This window comes from Mobula hypostoma, chromosome 29 (genome assembly GCF_963921235.1).
Source record: "Mobula hypostoma chromosome 29, sMobHyp1.1, whole genome shotgun sequence".
NCBI classification, from domain to species: Eukaryota; Metazoa; Chordata; class Chondrichthyes; order Myliobatiformes; family Myliobatidae; genus Mobula; species Mobula hypostoma.
Window position 1 is genome coordinate 1,892,888 of NC_086125.1, and position 15,361 is coordinate 1,908,248.

Below are 15,361 nucleotides of genomic sequence, written 5' to 3' on the forward strand. Positions count from 1 at the left end.
AACTGCAAAACCTGTATATTTCTGGGATAGGGAGGAAGCCAGAGAACCTCGAGGAAAGACTCGAGGTCACAGGGAGAACATGCAATGTCCACACAGGCAGCACCAGTGATCGGGATTGAGCCCAGGTCACTGGAGATGTGAGGAAACACAGCTACAGTGCTTTTCAACACATGAGGAAGGTCTGAAAAGATGAAGGAAAGTGCTAAGGAAACATAAATCTTTGTTTTGTTAGCATTTTCCTTACAGTAAGTGGTTGTTTTCACCATGATGTATTAATGGCCACTAGTATGAATAAATCCTGGCACTAATTTCATTTAGAATGCAAACTATGTGATAACAGGAAGCATTATTGTGGAAAAATATGTCTATTGTCTGGGGGGTGTCAAGACTTTCCCTTATGCATATTAAATAAAGTTAAATTAATCAAAATGCTAATCCTGACAAGATGTTGCTGCAGTTTGTCAAACCTTCTCAGTCTCACTGGAGTGCAGTTCCTTTGATCTGTTAATGCACAAACATGCTAGTCTACAGGGAGAGCAGAATCTTATAATAACATTAAAAACAAAAGAAATATGAATGAAGTGAGACCACTGGGCCTCAGCGGAAACACTGATACTCACTGTTTCAGCGAGTCACAAGCCCAGCAGTCAAGACGGCTGCAGGTGCTACAGAAGCAAGCACATTTGGTATTGTGAATAAAACAAGCTGCACTACCCCATTAACCCTTTCCTCACCTAACAGGTAATTTCCCCACCCCACTCCTCCTCCACCATTACACGATCCTTCAATCTCTCATCAGACCCAATGTATACTGGGGGACTGGGACTGCTTTATCTGGCACCTTCGCTCTATCTGCCACAACAGGCAAGACTTCCCAATGGCCACCCACTTAATTCTGCTTCCCATTACTGCCCTGACTTAAGGGTCAATCGCCTCTTCTACTGCCATGATGATTCAGGTTGGAGGAGTCTTCAACAAGATAACATTAAATTCGATTTCTTCAACTTCTGGTGAGGTCTCACCCCTCACCCTTTTCTCTTTCTCCATTCCTCATTCTGGCTCCCCCTTACTTCTTCTTGTCTCCTCACCTGCCCATCAGGTGCCCCACCCCACCTTCTTCCCTTTCTCCCTTGGTTCAGTGTCCTCTCCGATCAGATTCCTCCTTCTTCAGCCCTTTAGCTCTTCCAATTGCCATCTCCTAGCTTCTCGCTTCATACCCCACCCACCTACCATCCCCTCATCTGCCATCACCCATCACCTTCTAGCTTCTACTCCTTCCCCTCTCCTCACCTTCTTATTCTGGGGTCTCCCCCCCCACCCCCCATCCTCATGAAGGACCATGGCCCAAGGCGTTGACCATTTAATCTTCTCCGTAGATGCTGCCTGACCTCCTGATTCCTTTAGCACTTTGAGTGGGTTGAACCTCTCACCATATTTTACCTCCACACAATCACCAGCTTAGTTTAGCAAATTCTATCCTGCTGGGAAGTACATAATTACCAGTGAGAATCCCACACACTCACATTCGGGTGCACTGTTCAAACCCCTTCAATGTGAGTGGTGCATTGTCAGAGGATGTTATAGAGTCACAGACAGAATCAACATGAAAGCCGGTCCTTCAAATAGTGTGCATCAGTCATCAGCCCCTCATTTACACCAGTCCTACATAACTCCCACACAGCCTCCTGGAAGAACTCAAACACAAGAGATTCTGCCGAAGCTGGAAATCCAAAATAACTCACACACAGCAGGTCAGGCAGCATCTGTGGAGGGAAATGAACAATCAACGTTTCGGGCCAAGACCAAAAACAGAATACGGAAATGTGGGGAGGACAAGTAGTCAAGTGGTAGGGGAGACCAGGTGAAGGGGAGGGTAGGTAGATGGGAAGAAGCTTGGAGGTAATATATGAAAGAGGTAGCTATCACCTGCCAGCTTGTGCTCCTTCCTCTGCTCTAACTTCTTATTCTGGCTTCTGCCCTCCTCCCTTCCAGTCCTGATGAAAGGTCATGACCCAAAATAATTGACTGTTTATTCCTCTCCCTAGATGCTGCCTAAACTTCTGAGTTCCTCCAGTACTTTGTGTGTGGTGCTCTGGATTCCCAGTATCTGTAGAACCTCGTGTGTCTCTATATTAGTCCGACTTTGTGTTTTTGGTGCTCTCCACATACCCATCTCTCTCCCCAGATTCTAACAATCATCTTACAATTCTCCAGGCAATGTATAGTGGTCATGAACCTGTCAACCTGCACACCTTTGGGATGTGTGAGCAAAGCGGAGCACTCAGACGAAGCCGTGCCTTCATAAGGAGGACGTGCAAGGTCACACTAACAGCACTGAAAGTCAGGATCAAAGCCAAATCTCTGTAGCTGTGAGACAGCTGCACCACTGTGCCAAGCTCCTGATGCACACCATGATAGGGACTTAAAGACCCTGCTTCAGGACCTTAGTGGCTCTCAGTGAAAACAGACAATTAATTATCTTCTCCCACCCTCTGTCAGTGTTTCCACTCTCCCCTCCTCCATCTGTGTATCACCCTCCTCACTTGGATCCACTTACGATTTGTCATCTTTTGCTCTGTCCCTTCCCTTCATCTCTTTTATACTGGCTATCTCCCCATTATCTTTCAGTCCAGGTGTACAGTTTGCTATGGCCATTTGGATCAGGTGTTCAGTCCAGGTCCCATGTAACTCTCTTTAAAGACTTCTGCAATCTCTTCCTTTTACGCCCATTATTCAATTCACCAGTTGCTCCTGTGATATTTTTAGCCATACACTATCTGTCTTTACCACTAGTTTGAAATCTTGGAGTTTCATCTCCAACTTCTACTGTGTGAGGACCATCAACAGTTCAAGAAGGCAGGCTGTCACTGCCAGCTAAAGGGCAACTGGGGATGTGCAATAAATGCTGGTCTTGCCAGTGGCATTCACACCCTGTTAGTGAAATGAAAAGGCTTTTTCAAGCAATGCGCACATCCTAAAATTCCCATCCATCTACTAAACATCTCTCCCTAATTGTGAGATTCCATAGACTCCCTTCAAGCCAATGAGATTTTAGTGTTCCTCCTTATGAACCTTGTATATAATCACTCCTGTGCCTTGCATCACTACCTTGTATATTTATGTATTCTTTATTATTGTGTTCTTTGCCTTTTTTTGTGCTGCATTGGATCTAGAATAACAAATATTTTTACATTTGAGTCCTGGAAATGAGAAACATCCCTGAATCTTGAATCTCAGGAAACTACATCCTCCACTTGCCTAATGCTAAATTTTAGCAAACCCAATTTAAACCTCTATTTAACCTATGCCTCCTCCTTTAGGTCCCTGCTTGGAAGCATTCCTGCATGACCACGTACTTAATTGACTATCCTTGTCATACATGAGTCTTGGTTTCAGTTGCTCTATTATACTCTGGGAAGTTTTATTGCATTGAAGATATTGTTAAAGAGCAAGTTGTGGTGGAATAATCTTTCTCTTTCCCCTCTTCCACCCTCACACCTGCCCATCACCCTCATATTCCTCCCTCTGGTACACCACCTCCTTCCCTTTATTCCAGGGCCTGCTGTCCTCTCCTATCAGATTCCATTATCTTCAGCTCTTTGCCGTTTCCATCAATCTCCTCACAACTTCTAGTTCCATTCCCACTTCCCTCTTCTCACCTCCCTATCTTCCCCTCATCATCTGGACTCTTCTAATGCCTGCCAGTTGAAGATCCTCCCCTTCCCTCCATCTCTCCTCCCACCCCCCCCCCACCTGTCTTTTTCTCTGGCTTTGACCCCTTTCTTTCCAGTCCTGATGATGTGCTTCGGCCAAAAATGCTGCTTGCTCATTCCCCTCCATAGATGATGTCTGACCTGCTCAGCTTCTCCAGCAGTTTGTGTATGTTGCTATAGAAAGAGATCACTTCGCTTCCCCAGTTCTACCAGTCAGTTAGATTATGACTATACTGCGACCCAACTTTATGTCCCTATGTATGATAATATGGACTCCTGACCTCACAATCTACCTTGTTATGATCTTGCACTTTATTGTCTACATGCACTGCACCTTCTCTGTGGCTTTTACGCTTTATTCTGCATTGTTAGTGTTTTACCTTATTCTACCTCAATGTACTGTGATTTGACTTGTATGAAACAGAAAATATCCAGAATTAAGAATTGGCCTATCATTTTGCCACTTTGGTTGGAAGTAGTTCTACACTTCATTCCTGAAGTTTCTGGCTCAAATTGTTGGACTTTGTCCAACTCCATACACTGAAGGATCTTACAGATGAGGCTGCTCTGACCTTGTCTACCGCGTTCGGTGCTCCTGGTGTGGCCTCCTCTGCATCAGCAAGACAAACTGCAGGCTGGGTAACTGGTACACTCAGACCTGGCTTAACGCAGTGCCTTGGAGGTGGACCGTTGTATAAATCAGTGCTATGTGGGGTCATTATGACATTACGTAAATGGACATCTGTGCCTGATAAAAAAATCAAACCGTAGATATATTGTAACACCCTGGGAAAGGTTTCACTGCTAATGTAATCATCTTTCTGTAGAAGCCGTGTTTGGGTTATGGTTAGTGATAACGGGTGCTTTGGAATGTGAGCTGTCCAATGAGGGGAGTGTGTTGTTTGTGTTGTGTGCCCGACACCGATGTGAGTTGGGGCCTTTGTTTGGCGGGAGGTAAAGAGAGAAGATGCTGGGGAGAACTGGTTGTAGGACTCAACCCGGTGGGAGGTCATGATTCGATGGAGCAAGGAGCTGGGCTCTACTTAGGATCTGTGAATATGACTTTTGGAAGAGCTGAGTGCCAGCTTGTGCACATTTGACTCTTTAATTATAATGGGCCTTTTTAAATTTTTTCTTTCTTTTCTTTACTTACCCTTTAATTAAGTTAAGATTCATAAATCTAATTCCTTTAATCATATGCTGCCTATTGTTTCTTGGCACTGAGTTGTAACAGGGTAGCAAATTACACAGAATCCACACAAACCAGGTTTGGGGTGGGAGAGCTTTCTCAATCTCACTGGTTTGGCAGGACCAGAGTGTGTCTTCCCCTAGACCTATGCAGCCAGGGAAACCAGGGGGTTTCAATATGCTATCTTATTTTATGTACGCAATGTGTTTCATAGAGTAACAAACACGCAAATAGGCTTAAACTGTATGTCAGTGGAGCAGCAGCAGTGGCGGGAAGCAGGTGGTGGTCACCAGGCTGGCTCCTCCTTGAAGTAGGTGTCAAAATTTGACTGCCTTTTCTTCAGTTTCCTCTCATGAAACATTTCTCAGTAGCAGGAAATCATGTCGAGAACATGTTCATATTTTTTATGATCGTGGTGATGCTAGTGCTGAGGAATGTTGTGGTGAGTTTTCTTGCTGGTATTTCCTCTTCTCCATCCGTGTGCTCAGATTCACCCAGGATGCATTGTCCTGTCAATTCTCAAAGCTCTTTGTTATGAAAGCTGTCACCATGAGAATGCAGTAACTCTTCAACATCACCATCATTAACATCTTCAAACTGTATCACTTGTATTTCACATCCATGCTAATGCTTTTTCTAAACATCTTCGAGGTACTACCCTTACTGGAAGTTGCAGGTTGTTTTCCTGACATTATGGGTGAAAAAAATGGAATCGATTGGCGAGGGAGCAAGAACGTTTGTACACACGGGGAGGTAGAACATGAACTAATATGTGATTGGCTGTGTGTGACTCAGAGCAAATGTAAAGCACTCTCACTGGCTGATTGAATGTTTATTGTATATACTGTTTTAAGAATTCTTTAGAATGAATTTTTGTCATTTTTAAAAATTGCAATGAAGAATTGAACAACCGCATTGTAACGACTCAACACTATGCTGGGCAGCGTTATGCAGGGTCTGAGTGTATATAAATCTCCTCTGCTCCATCCACAGTGGTCATCCTGATCTCCCGAATGCATGTATTCAGCTCTCCTTCCCATTCTCACACTGACCTGTCCACCTTTGGCCTACAGACTGAGGCCTAACACAAAGCCGAGGGGAAATACATAATATTGCACCCACATTGTCTGGAACCAGATGGCATGAACACCAAATATTCACATTTCATGTACCATCACCCCCATCCAATTTTGCAGTTATCCTGTTCCCTTTTCCATCCTCCATTTCAGCAACCCCATCACCCATTTTTGTCTTTCTCCCCTTCCTTGTTCAATGCCCCTCCTACCCAAACAAATCACAGACTAAATCCTCTCCACCCTCTCACTCTCCTCTTACTCCTGCATTTCTCCCATAATGGTTTCCATTATCATCTTCCTCACTAATCAGATCTCAGCTCTGGTAAGCCATGTACATATTTATCATTCTCCGGTCTCTTCCTCCAACTTCACCCTCTTGTCCCTGCACCTCAGTCCATCTACTTACTTTTTTCTTCTTTCAATTATGAGCCTCATGCCTCTCCCATTCCACTGAACTCCATTTGTCCATCATCCATCACAATTTCTTGGTCCATCTATCATCTACTGACCCTTGTTTCATTCCTTCCCCTCTCCTCATTACACTGCTTATCTTTCCTCTCTAATTTCATTCTTAATGCAGTTCTCAACCTGAAATGCTGACTATTCCTTCTCCCCTCCTCAGATGCTGCTTGACGGGTCGCATTCCTTCAGCTGATTATGGAGTAAACTTACCTCAATTTATTCTATTAGTTCTCTTAATATCTTGAAAACTTCAGTCAAATATTCCCTTAATCTCCTAAATTCCAGAGAGATTGGATAGGGACCAGAACAAAACTGGCCACTAAAGAATTTTTTGTTTTGCTATCCAAGTCATAATTTTGGCTTAGCTGACAGTCAAATGATTCACAGACATCCCACCCTGCAAAAACTCATTTCAGGGAAGTAGCACCCCTCCCCCCCGCCCCCGGTCAACCTCCAGGGGTGTATGTAATACTTTGTTTAGTGATTTTGTCTAATCTGTAAACCAATTTAGGTATATGCAGAAAATGTGACATTAAAATATGTACTTATATTATCATGTTTATTCTATTACAACATTAAGCAAGTCTACAGGGAGTTTGGCCTCATCACGTAAGACATCAATAGCATAGCTCCTTAGCAGCCAGCCAGCTAGTTTAAATAACGTTAGCTATGCTAATGAACGAATGACACCTGTTAAACTCACCTCACCATGTCTTTTACATTTTAACCCACCATGGGCAATAGAAAAGTCACTGTTGCAAACAGTGCAGTGAGCAACATTGTCATTATTTTTGAGGTCGGCTGTAAAGCCCGCCCACAGAGAAAACTGATAGGTCTACTTAGCAGGGGTCCCCAACCTTTTTTGCACCGCGGACCGGTTTAATATTGACAATATTCTTGCGGACTGGCCGACGGGGGGAGGGGGCGGGGTTAATCACGACCGGAATATAGGTGATAAGTCAACTATAAGTCACTTATAAGTGGCTAATACACTCAATTTCGTTTCCAAAAGGGTTTATCTAACGAATTTAATATTAAACACACAGCGCATATTTTCCTTGCATGAATATAGTGATAAGTCAATTATAAGTCACTTATAAGTCAATAGCATCATAACATTTTAAGTAACGTTTGGATATTAAACACACAGCGCATATTTTCCTCGTATGAACATACAAAATCATTGCAATGCACCAATATCGCTGAATCACTGGGAGCCCTGGGCTTGTTTCCCTGCAACAAGACGGTGCCATCGAGGGGTGATGGGAGACAGCGATACTCAAAGGGGGTTCCTGATGTCCAGTCTATTCCGCAATTTAGTTTTCGTTGCATTCATTGCAGTAAACCCCGCTTCGCAGAGATATGTTGGAAATGGAAGCAACGTTTTCAGTGCTTTCGTGGTTGTCTCAGGATATTCAGCCTCGACTTTGATCCAGAATGCCAGCAGAGATTTTATGTTGAACATACTTTTCAGCCCGCCGTCATTTGCAAGCTCGAGGAGTTGATCGTCTTCCCACACTGACATGGATGATGCCTGGGTAATGACCTCGCATGCGTTCAAGTTCAACAGTGTGTGACAGGGAATGAGGAAAGGTGCAGCTGACTCATATCGTTTCATATCGCCAAATCATATCGTTTCCTCGTGGCCCGGTGGTTGGGGACCACTCTTAGCACGAAGAGAGACCAATCAGGATGCTTGCTCTCCCTCTCCCTCTCAAAAGCATCATTTTCTGGGATATTGTATATAATTTCCAGGCATCAGGGAGCCACTATCAATATGTGGGAGACTCGCGGAACTTCTGGGAAAGGTGGAATGTCCAGATTCAATCCTTTGAATGTTTCTGTCTTCTCTACCATTTCGATATTTCTAAAAACTGTTTATTGTCCTCACTAATTTTAAAAAAACTGTTAAAACCTGAAGTTCCTTGAACTATTAATCTAAAACTCGTGACCTCTGTGTTACCTATTTACTTTTTAATTATTTGCACAATTTGTATTCTTTTGCACATTGGTTGTTTGTCAGCCTTTGCTATTTATAGCTATTTAAACATTCTATTGTATTGCTTTATATTCCTGTGAATGTATGCAAGAAAATGCATCTCGAGGTGACATACATACTTTGATAATAAATTTTCTTTGAACTTTGAACTATTAAATCATTTCATAAAAAATTAAGACATAGAAATATCACATTTAAGTCCGTAATTTAGAAATTGTAAATACTAATACTTTTAACTGCTTCTCATAACTGATTTCTATGCAAATTGGTAGAAAATTGCTCCCTTATGACTCCTCGTTGGTATTACTTCCGCATCTTTGCACTTCCTGATTGGGGCCTGGATAAAGAAATATTCTAAACAAACCTCAACAAATTTTGGTCTCCTATACCTACTTATGTAGAAATCAGAAACTCACCAGCACATTGGCTTGAATCATAGAGCAGGGTAGATGTTGTTTCACAAAAACAATTTGGGATTTAAGCAACGATTAATCTTTTCTTACTGTACCGGCACAGAGCTGGAAGATCATTGGTACTGACAGAAGGCTTGATTGGCATCAGTTAGTCATCATTTCACTGCAGATTGCTGAGTGTGGCCATTGTAATGGGAAGAAGGTAGCTTCATCTGGGAGACGGGAAGGTAATGGAAAATAGCAAGCAATCACATATAGGGTGAAGGTCTACATCTGAGGCCAGAGGTCAGGTAGGAGATTGACAGAGAAGGAATTCCATCAGCTGATACACATAGGGAGGCTCTTGAAGGGCAATGATTAAAAGATAAGTGAGTGGCCAAATTTAGCAGGCATTGAGAGGAAACTGAAAAGCAGAAATTAAGCAAGGTAATAGATCAATAAAGACAGTTTGATGGACAGGACAGTGAAAGGCTGCTGTTTAAACACAAAGGGTGAGGGAATAAAGATGATCACTTTGAGATGGAACAGTGCAGATTCCTATTCAATGCAGAACACATTTAGATGGTAAATTTAAAAGCCATTGAGCCTGTAATAAAATAACTAGCAGCTTGATCTTCCTAATAATATGCATTCTGGTGTGTTTTCAATTATAGTTAGAAAATGTTATATTAAACTTTTCAACATTGGTTTGACATTTTTTCACCTTTGACCTATTACATTTTGTTACAGGAATATAAGTAACAGAAGCAAGAATGGTTCAGATGCCCCTAGAGCCTATTTCATCATTCACTGTTTGAGGTGACAGGGCTCGGAATCACATTCTCCTGCTCAGTTTCCTTAACCCTCCAATGCCCTGAAGTCTGAGAATATTTATTGGATGGGCTCAGAACTCTATCTCTGCACAACCATGGGAATTGCCCTGTGAGGAGTGATAAAGCAGACAGAGCCTACAGAGTTTAGAATACTGAAGGGTGACTTAATTGAAAGACACAAAAATTGCAGAATTGACGATGCCTCCTGCGGCTGCAGTATGTAGAATCAACGGCCATAGACTCAGAATATCGGGGTCACTGATCCAGGCGAGAGATGAAAAGAAACTTCCACTACAAAAAGGCAAGGAATCTTTTGAATTCTCAGCCTGTGTAGAGTCAAGGTAGAGATTGATAGATTTTTAGACTTCAAGGGGATTATAGGGATAGAGCAAGAAGTATTGCCAAGTATTGCTTCAGGTGTGATAGAATCGGAGGGACAAGAGGGGGAGGTGTTGCATTGCTTGTCAGAGAAAATATTACAGTGGTGCTCTGGCAGAATAGATTAGAGGGCTCGTCTAGGGAGGCTATTTGGGTGGAATTGAGGAATGGGAAAGGTGTAGTAACGCTTATAGGGGTGTATTATAGACCACCAAATGGGGAGCGAGAATTGGTGGAGCAAATTTGTAAGGAGATAGCAGATATTTGTAGTAAGCACAAGGTTATGATTGTGGGAGATTTTAATTTTCCACACATTTACTGGGAAGCCCACTCTGTAAAAAGGCTGGATGGTTTGGAGTCTGTAAAATGTGTGCAAGATAGTCTTTTGCAGCAATACATAGAGGTACCAACTAGAGAAGGGGCAGTGTTGGATCTCCTGTTAGGGAATGAGATAGGTCAGCTGACGGAGGTTTGTATTGGGGAGCACTTCGGGTCCAGTGATCACAATGCCATTCGTTTCAATATAATTATGGAGAAGGATAGGTCTGGACCCAGGGTTGAGGTTTTTGATTCGAGAAAGGTTAACTTTGAGGAGATGCGAAAGGATTTAGAAGGAGTGGATTGGGACAAATTGTTTTATGGTAAGGATGTAATAGAAAAATGGAGGTCATTTAAAGGTGAAATTTTGAGGGTACAGAATCTTTATGTTCCTGTTAGGTTGAAAGGAAAGGTTAAACGTTTGAGAGAGCCATGGTTTTCAAGGGATATTGGAAACTTGGTTCAGAAAAAGAGAGATATCTACAATAAATATAGGCAGCATGGAGTAAATGAGGTGTTTGAAGAATATAAAGAATGTAAAAAGAATCTTAAGAAAGAAATTAGAAAAGCTAAAAGAAGGTATGAGGTTGCTTTGGCAAGTAAGGTGAAAGTAAATCCAAAGGGTTTCTACAGTTATATTAATAGCAAAAGGACAGTGAGGGATAATATTGGTCCCTTAGATAACCAGAGTGGACAGCTATGTGTGAAGCCAAAAGAGATAGAGGAGATTTTGAACAATTTCTTTTCTTCGGTATTCATTAAGGAGAGGAATATTGAATTGTGTAAGGTAAGGGAAACAGGTAGGAAAGTTATGGAAACTATGATGATTAAAGAAGAGGAAGTACTGGTGCTTTTAAGGAATATAAATTTGGATAAGTCTCCGGGTCCTGACAGGATATTTTCTAGGACCTTAAGGGAAGTTAGTGTAGAAATATCAGGGGCTCTGACAGAAATATTTCAAATGTCATTAGAAACAGGGATGGTGCCAAAGGATTGGCATATTGCTCATGTTGTTCCAATGTTTAAAAAGGGTTCTAAAAGTAAACCTAGCAATTATCGGCCTGTGAGTTTGACGTTAGTGGTGGGTAAATTGATGGAAAGTATTCTTAGAAATGGTATATATAATTATCTGGATAGGCAGGGTCTGATTAGGAACAGTCAACATGGATTTGTGCGTGGAAGGTCATGTTTGACAAATCTTACTGAGTTTTTTGAAGAGGTTACTAGGAAAGTTGATGAGGGTAAAGTGGTAGCTGTTGTCTATGTGGACTTCAATAAGGCCTTTGACAAGGTTCCACACGTAAGGATAGTTAGGAAGGTTCAATCGTTAGGTATTAATATTCAAGTAGTAAAATGGATTCAGCAGTGGCTGGATGGGAGACGCCAGGGAGTAGTGGTGGATAACTGTTTGTCAGATTGGAGGCCGGTGGCTAGTGGTGTGCCTCAGGGATCTGTACTGGGTCCAATGTTGTTTGGCATATACATTAATGATCTGGATGATGGGATGGTAAATTGGATTAGTAAGTATGCAGATGATACTGAGATAGGTGTAGTTGTGGATAATGAAGTAAGTTTTCAAAGCTTGCAGAGAGATTTAGGCCAGTTAGAAGATTGGGCTGAAAGATGGCAGATGGAGTTTAATGCTGATAAATGTGAGGTACTACATTTTGGCAGGACTAATCAAAATAGGACATACATGGTAAATGGTAGGGCATTGAAGAATGCAGTGGAACAGAGGGATCTAGGAATAATGGTGCATAGTTCCCTGAAGGTGGAATCTCATGTGGATAGGATGGTGAAGGAAGCTTCTGGCATGCTGGCCTTTATAAATCAGAGCATTGAGTATAGGAGTTGGGATGTAATGTTAAAATTGTACAAAGCATTGGTAAGGTCAAATTTTGAGTATTGTGTACCGTTCTGGTCACCAAATTATAGGAAAAATGTCAACAAAATAGAGAGAGTACAGAGAAGATTTACTAGAATGTTACCTGGCTTTCATTACCTAAGCTACAGAGAAAGGTTAAACAAGTTGGATCTTTATCCTTTGGAGCGTAGAAGGTTAAGGGGGGACTTGATAGAGGTATTTAAAATTATGAGGGGGATAGATAGAGTTGACGTGGATGGGCTTTGTCCATTGAGAGTAGGGGAAATTCAAACAAGAGGACATGAGTTCAGAGTTAAAGGGCAAAAGTTTAGGGGTAACATGAGAGGGAACTTCTTTACTCAGAGAGTGGTAGCTGTGTGGAATGAGCTCCCAGCAGAAGTGGTTGAGGCAGGTTTGATATAGTCATTTAAAGTTAAATTGGATAGCTATATGGACAGGGAAAGAATGGAGGATTATGGGCTGAGTGCAGCTCGGTGGAACTAGGTGAGAGTAAGCATTCAGCACGGACTAGAAGGGCCGAGATGGCCTGTTTCCGTGCTGTAATTGTTATATGATTGTTATATATGATTATATGGAAAGATTAAATGTTGAACATGGAACAGTACAGCAGAGGAACAAGCCCTTCAGACCATTATATCGCATGCACATGATCCATATCCCCCCATCTCTCAAAAATCTTTCAAAAATCATTGCACTCTGGCATGGTGCCAGAGTTCTGGAAAATTGAAAACATTACTCCACTCTTTAAGAAAGGAGGAAGGCAGTAGGAAAGAAATTATAAAGCAGCTAGCCTGACCTCAGTGGTTGGGAAGATATTAGAGTCAATTATTAAGGATGAGGTGAAGGAGTACTTGGTGACACAGGACAAGATAGTACTAAGTCAGCATGGTTTCCTTCAGGAAAAACCTTGCCTGACAAACCTGTTCGAATTCCTTGAGGAGATTACAAGTAGGATAGATAAAGGGGATGTAGTGGATGTTGTATATTTGGATTTTCAGAAGTCTTTTTACAAGGTCCCACACATGAGGCTGCTTACCAAGTTAAGAGCCAATGGTATTACTGGAAAGTTACTTCCATGGTTACAGCATTGGCTGATTGTTAGTTGGCAGTGAATGGGAATAAAAGTATCCTTTCCTGACTAGTGGTGTTCCGCAGTGGTCAGTGTTGGGACCACTTCTTTTTATTCTGTATATAAATGATGTAGATGATCAAATACACGGCTTTGTTGCCAAGTTTGCAGATGAAACAAAGATTGGTGGAGGGGCAGGTAGTGTTGAGGAAACAGGTAGGATGCAGAAGGACTTAGACAGATTAGGAGAATGGGCAGGAAAGTGGCAAATGAAATACAATATTGGAAAATGCATGGTTATGCACTTTGGTAGTAGAAATAAACGTGTGGACTATTTTCTAAATGGGGTGAGGAAATCCAGGAATCTGAGATGCAGAGGGACTTGGGAATCCTTGTGTAGAACAACACAAGGGTTAACTTGCAGGTTGAGTCAGTGGTGGGAAAGGAAAATAGCATGTTAGCATTCATTTCAAGAGGTATAGAATACAAGAGCAAGGATGTGATGCTGAGGCTTTATAAGGCACTGGTGAGGCCTCACCTTGAGTATTGTGAACAGTTTTGAGCCTGTCACCTTAGAAAAGATGTGCTGGCATTGGAGAGGGTCCAGAGGAGATTCTCAAGGATGATTCCAGGAATGAAAGGATTATCATACGAGGAACATTTGATGGCTTTGGTCTATACTTGCTGGAATTCAGAAGGATGAGGGGGGATCTCATTGAAACCTTTTGAATGTTGAAAGGCCGAGACAGAGTAGATGTGGAAAGGATGTTTCCCATGGTGGGAGAGTTCAGGACAAAAGGGCACAGCCTCAGGATAGAGGGGCGTCCTTTCAAAACAGAGATATGGAGAAATTTCTTTAGCTAAGGGGTGGTGAATTTGTGGAATTTGTTGCCACATGCAGCTGTGGAGGCCAGGTCGCTGGGTGTATTTAAGGCAGAGATTGATAGGTTCTTGATTGGACATGGCCTCAAAGCTTAAGGGGAGAAGGCTGGAAACTAGGGTTGAAGAGGAGACAGAAAAAAGAATCAGCCATGATGGAATGGCAGAGCAGGCTCGATGGGCCAGATGGCCTAATTCTGCTCCGATGTCTTATGGTCCTATGGTCTTACTTCCTGCCCACTCCTGTGCCTATCTAAATGTCTCTGTCACTATCTTATATGCTTCCAGGGCCAGATTGAAAAGGTCAGGGTGTCAGGGCCAGAGGTTAGGGACAGGTCAGTCAAATGGCTGCTCTATGAGGTTTACTCTTCTCTGCCCTGAACTGAGGCTATGGCATGCTCCTGAATGGGCTGCAGTACTGCCTGGCTTTGTGTCTGTGGATTCACTTTTGACAACTTCAGTTCTAAATGCTATTTGCTTACTGTTATTGTTTGCATGTTTTTTTCTCTCTGCACATTAGGTGTTTGATGGTCTTTTTAATGGGTTGGTTTGGGTTGCTTTGAGTTGTGGCTGCCTGGAAGGAGACAAATCTCGAGGTTGTATAAAGTATAAGTACTTTGATAATAAATATACCACAAACTTCAAACTTTGAAACTTACTAATCAGCCCACGTAGATTTTCATCCAAATTATATATATCAATATGTATATCAGTATATATTATTATATATGATTTATAGATCAATGTGACAATAATAAACCACTTTACTAAGTTACAATACTGTGCAAAACTGTGAGACACATATACATATAGCTAGGGTGCTTAAGACTTTTGCACAGTACTGTATATTATGTCTTTGAACTATTGAGCACATCGACATGAAGTTGTTGCAGGAAAGCAGCATCCATCATCAGGGCTCCCCCCAACCCCCACCCCATCTCCCAGGCCATGCTCTCTTCTCACTGCTCCCATCAGGTGGAGGGTGCAAGAGCCTCAGAACTCGCACTACCAGTTACTACCCCTCAACCATCAGGCTCTGAAATAAAAGAGGATAACAACACTCACTTGCCCCATCATTGAAATGTTCACTTTAAAGACTCTTTATCTCATTATCGCATGTTTTTGTTATTTATACTTGCCTTTACACAGTTTGTTGTATTCTGCACTC